The sequence below is a fragment of the Dendrobates tinctorius genome, unplaced genomic scaffold, assembly GCF_039654945.1.
Source record: "Dendrobates tinctorius isolate UK_male_01 unplaced genomic scaffold, ASM3965494v1 ptg000056l, whole genome shotgun sequence".
Taxonomy (NCBI): Eukaryota; Metazoa; Chordata; class Amphibia; order Anura; family Dendrobatidae; genus Dendrobates; species Dendrobates tinctorius.
The window spans coordinates 20,462,911-20,468,828 of record NW_027361724.1 but is presented as its reverse complement, the minus strand read 5'-3'; the positions used below and the strand labels follow the sequence as shown (position 1 = coordinate 20,468,828).

The 5,918-nt window shown below is 47.4% G+C and overlaps 1 long non-coding RNA gene across 1 annotated transcript in view; it reads right to left on the bottom strand.

Annotated features, from left to right (window-relative positions):
• Positions 1-2,914: 2,914 nt before the first annotated feature.
• The window catches only part of LOC141091832 (uncharacterized), a 75,758-nt gene continuing 72,754 nt past the window's right edge, over positions 2,915-5,918 (bottom strand). Inside the window, exon 3 of the long non-coding RNA XR_012232598.1 lies at positions 2,915-4,692. This is a non-coding gene — a long non-coding RNA (uncharacterized lncRNA). The remainder of the gene's footprint in view (positions 4,693-5,918) is intronic.

Here is a 5,918-nt window from a genome sequence, read left to right as displayed (position 1 = left end):
GTTTATGTTAAAGAGCTTTTTTCTTTGTGGGTCTTATCAAAAACCTGGGACAAAAAAATGAAGTTGTTGATGGCCTACACTACAGTCAAATGTAAAAAATGGTTAAGAACATGTAATTATTAGGATATTATCTCAAAACTTAAACATTTCACTCTTTTCCAAAGGTATAAACACCACATCTGTATCCAATTGTAAAATCTGTTTTATTTATTATACGAGCACTACATGATGTGTTAAGACTAATGGGAGCAGAGAAATACATCTGAGAGGGTCTCTAACCAGGTAACCATGTTTACCACTTTGATGGCGCACCCTAATCGTGGGTTTAGAGGAACCTCAGCAGTCCCCACACTGTATGATGCCCCCACAGCAGTCCCCACACTGTATGAAGCCCCCACAGTAGTCACCACACTGTATGATGCTCCCATAGCAGTCCCCACACTGTATGATGCCTCCACAGCAATCCCCACACTGTATGATGCCTCCACAGCAATCCCCACACTGTATGATGCCTCCACAGTAGTCCCCACACTGTATGATTCCCCCACAGTAGTCCCCACACTTTATAATTCCCCCACAGTAGTCCCCACACTTTATGATGCCCCCACAGTAGTCCCCACACTGTATGATGCTTCCACAGTAGTCCCCACACTGTATGATGCCACCACAGCAGTCCTCACATTGTATGATGCCCCCACATGGCCGTCTCCGCAGGTGATCCGCGGGCATCTGTGGATGCATAGTGGACATAGAATTTCTTGAAATCCCATCCACTATGCTGTAACATCTGGCTGCTGCGGGTTGGACGCTGCACAAGTACACAGCGCCCAACTCGCAGCGTTTACTGATTGTGTGCACATCCCTTAAGGGTCAGGCCACACAGGGTAGATTTCATCAGTTCAAAATATGCATTTATTTTTTCTGTATAGCTGCACGGTTTTGATAGTCCATTTTTAATTACATGTAATTTAATAGGTTCATTGCACAGGTATTCCATGTTAATTAACTTTACCCATTAAATAGAATCTGTCACCAGATTTGTGCTATCTCTTCTGAGACCATAATGATGAAAATGTAGAGATACTGATTCACATACTGGGCTGCTTGATCCAGTTTTAATAAAAATCCCTGTTTTATTTACTGCAGATCTAACCGTTCTCTGAATGCTGAGCTCTGTATAACCCCGCCCACACCATTGATTGGCAGCTTTCTGTATGCACTGTGCATAGGCACAAAGTTGCCAATAGGGACAGGGTTATACAGAGCTCATGAATATGGAGGACTAAATGGCAGCAGGTTTACTAGTCCTCTAGTGATAATCTCCTGCTGATAAAACAGTGATTTTATCAAAACTAAGGAACGCATCCCTGTAATTGACACATCGTTTGAATCAGAGTTTCTGTCTCTACATTATACTGCTGCGAAAATTAGGGCACACAAATCTTATGATTGGTTCCCTTTAAAGAAATGTTCTCAAGATTTCTCTTCAGGAGAACACTGCTTCCGTGCCTCTGGGTTCCTGCTTTTCAGGTGGTGGGACGCTCATGAAAATTGACAATCCAGGCAAGCAGTATTGTTGTGCTGCAGGCAGGGGCGCACCTACCATGAGGCAAGTTGAGCACACTGGAGCCTCAGGCAGCGCTCTATCCCTGAAGAGAGGGGGCGGAAGAATCTGCAGTTGTAGTGACTGAACTTGCATCGGAGACACAGGTTCAGTTCCTACTCTATTGCCTTGCGGGCCCGGGCTCTCCCTGCCAGGAGCTACTCTTTCCGCACTGCACTGATACGTGGCCACGCCCCCCGTGAACCCCATCCTCGCCCTACCAGACAGACCCACCAACACGCTGCGCTTCCCACCCCGCCGTGATGCTGCACAATATGGTCATGCACCCCTGCCCCCTCCTGATCCTGACCCTCCCCCCATCCGAAAAGACAGCAGATTTCCTGGATTGCCTAACGGAGGGGAGGTTAAAGAAAAAACATTCTCTTCCATGTCTTGGTGCCGTGCCCCTGCAGCCCAGCGCCCTAGGCACCTGCCCTCCAGTGCCTAGTGGCAAATACAGCCTAACCTTCCCATATGGGGTCAGTCACTTCATCGTCCACCACCTCATCTTCCACTTCCATACTCTGGTCCTCCTGACTTGTTGACTTAATAACATCACTTGGCAACAGTGTTTCATCATGTACCTCTTGAGACACTAATTGCTGTTCCCCATATGTCATCTTCTTCTGACCGTGGCTGCTCAAATATTTGGGCATCGCTACACATGATCTACTCATGTCCCTCTGGAGAGAGTTCAAAATCAATAAATGGAAATGTAAAGAGCTCCTCGAAGTGTCCGAGTGTGGAATCACATGACTCCTGGGACTCGCCATGGTGGGAAGAAGGAGGCTCAGGGTGAGAATTCTGTGGTCCAGATGCCTGGCTATTGAGACTGGACCATGTGGAAGACGGGTAATGCTGGGAAACATACTGGAAGCAGTATCTGTCATTTAAAGAGAATCTGTCACCAAATTTTTTGACTATCAGCTGCCGTCACCGGCATCAGGGGCTTATCTACAGCATTCTGAAAGATAAGAAAAAAGAGTTAGATTATACTCACCCAGGGGCGGTCCGGGTCCGGTTTTGATCCGATGGGAGTCGCGGTCCGGTGCCTCTCATCTTGTAGGGATGACGTCCTCTTCGTTCCTGCCCGTCGCGGCTCCTGCACAGGCGCACTGCTCTGCCCTGTTAAGGGCAGAGCAGAATACTGCAGTGTGCAGGTCCCTGACCTCTCCCGGCGCCTGCGCACTGCAGTATTCTGCTCTGCCCTTAACAGGGCAGAGCAGTGTGCCTGTGCTGGAGCCGCGACAGGCAGGAGAGAAGAGGACGTCATCGCTGCAAGATGGGAGGCGCCGGGCCAGACCGCGACAGGACCCACGACAGGCAGCAAAGAAGAGGACATCACTGTTAGAAGATGGGAGGCACCAGACCGCAACACCCATTGGTCCAAGACCGAACCGCCCCCCCGGGTGAGTATAATATAACAGCATTTTCTTATCTTTCAGGTTACATTGGGGGCTTATCTACAGCATTACAGAATGCTGTAGATAAGCCACTGATGGCGGTGACGGCAGCTGATAGTCAAAAAATGGGGTGACAGATTCCCTGCAACCGACCACCTGTTTGCACTGTTCTGGCTTTAAGAGTGGTGTCCTGCAACCTCCTGCAAAGTGGGACAGGAAGCTGCATCTTATGGATAAGCACGTTTGTTGTGTTCCTGCAGCACCCACAGTTTTACCTGGCTCACGACCTCGGCCCCTGTGTGCACCATCAGCAGCACGTAAACTTCCCTGTCCCTTACTCCACTCCTTGTGCTTTTTTAAATTAGGTTTATAATATATGCTTGCGAATTTCTGGTATTTATAGTGAAAAGACAATATGTAGCCTTGAAAAGGCCTTTTGTTTTTAGGATACAGCAGCACTATACCTATGGTAGGACTGTAAGGCAATAAACCCTTCCTATGTGCCTCTAATCCAAAACTATCCCTCCTCCACCAGCTATCCCTACCCTTAATGCAGGTAACAGCAGTTTTACTAGCGAAATCACAGTATTGAGCCCTGAAAAGGACTTTTGTTTTCAGGGTGCAGCAGCGGTATACGAGTACAGCAATAGTAATTAAACACTGCCTATATGCTTGTGGGTCGCCCTCCGTCCCAGGGCTGTGGGGTACTCGGTACCGGGCCGGTGTCGGTGGAATGTGTCACAGCAGCAGTGACCCGGTCCATGGTCCTGGGCGCCCAAGTAATGGGGAAATGTAATGATGTAATGGAATAGTTCGTGACGCCACCTATGGTGTTTGGCAAGCAAGATGTTAAGCCAACGCTGCGTGCAGATCCTCTGGGGATGATGGTGTGTTGCAGCATAGATGGTATAGCTCCACACAGGTGAAGTTGTAACCCCAGGGTAGTGTAATGGCAATAGATGAGAATAGGCGCAGGTGGTGTGAGGAATGTTGGTACCCAGATGTAGCAGGGCTGGCGGTGTTGGCGAACAATTGAATGGAAGACACCAGGGCTTGTAGTTCCAAAGCTTTACTCACAGTTCGTGGTACACACTGGTGCCTGCCTCCGTGCCATGTCCTCCAGGGCAGAGACTCAATCAACCTCCCAGACAAGTCAGGCTTCTCCTCTCCAACACTCCACCAACATGTACCTCTCCTGAACGACTCCTCTATTGCGCCTTTTAGTGTGAAGAGCTCCAGTACCGTGGTACTCTGAAGTTCCTCCTGTCAGATGTTCCTAACAACTCTACTTGTATGACAGACAGCTGTAGCCTCTCTCGGGGACTCCTTTCTCCAGAGTCCTGGCTCTCTATTCAGTTGCTGTTGTGCCCCAAGTCTTGGATGGGAGTAGTGCATTTACAGCCAACTACTCCACCGGTGTCTGCTGCAGAACCATAAGTGTCCATACAACCTCGGGGACCGGGCCCCGGCCTTACGCTGAGAACCTATAGGCAGGGTTCCTGTTCCAACCCACAACTCCTCTCTGTTCTCCTACTCCTTCGTTCCACGCTGTTCCTTCTCTCTCTTATGGAAGCTTAGGTTGCAGTTCTACGTCTTTCTCCTTCTGTTCCTTTCCCGTGACAGCTGGCTCAGATCACTGAGGCAGCTGTAGCACTCCTTCCACTGTAGATAAGCCCCCAGGCCGACCTGAAAGATTAGAAAAATAACTTTTATTATACTCACCCGGGGGTCGAATATAATAATTGTAATTAACATGTTAATATTAATATTGAGCAGAATTAATTTAAGCCTCTTGGTTCTGTCCTCCACAACAGTCACGGTCTCTCATGTAGCCCCTTGGGAAAATTAATAGCCCAGCACTGGAATACATAGTAAGATTGTCTATAGTGTCCTCTCCTATTTACTGGCCATTTATCCTACAGTAGTGTATCTACCTCCCCATCCAACCATCCATATAATCTAATCTTCTGTAATACTGGGATATTTGGGTTATTGTTATCGATTTATCCCTGTTCAAAACAGTAGAAACTACTCCGCAATCACATTGTATGGCAATAATGACATTGTGGCATTTTATTAAAGTTTTAAGAGGTCAAGGTGGATTATTAGAGTTCATTTAACGTATATGGCAATAACTTGGTTGTATGGTCTGGTCACTTTAACCCCTTTGTGACAGAGCCAATTTGCAGCTTAATGATCAGGCCAATTTTTACAATTCTGACCACTGTCACTTTATGAGGTAATAACTCTTGAACGCTTTAACGGATTCCGCTGATTCTGAGAATGTTTTTTCGTGACATATTGTATTTCATGTTAGTGGTAAAATTTCTTCAATATGACTTGCGTTTATTTATGCAACAAACAGAAATTTTTTCGAAAATTTTTAAAATTTTGCAATTTTCAAAATTTAATTTTTATGCCCTGTAAGATAGCGCTTACTGTGTGTATTGGGCGACACTCGCTTAGCAACGGGATGAAGGCACGGGCACGTTTTCTACACAAAATAGTCTATTAGGGTTTATTTTACTCCGCATAAACCGCCATGTTACACATCACACACATAGTCCTTAGCACTTCCTAGTATACGGCTTAACTCGCAGTCACTAAACACGCCGGACCACTTTGTCCAGTTGCCTTGGGCGACCGCACGCCGAACAGTTAATTTATGTCCACGGAACACAATAGCCACCAACAGATGACATTAAGTTGCAGTCTCTAAACACGCTGGACCATACGCCATCCAGTTACTGTGGGTGACCGCACAGTTCATTAACTGACCCTTGTCAGTGCACACAGTTACCCATACTCTGGGTTACCTTCCAGGAGCTCCTGCTCCTACACGCTGACTCCTCGTCTGCCTCGTCTCCCAGGGAAGCTGCCTAACTGGGTCCACTGTCCTTTTGACCAGGGCA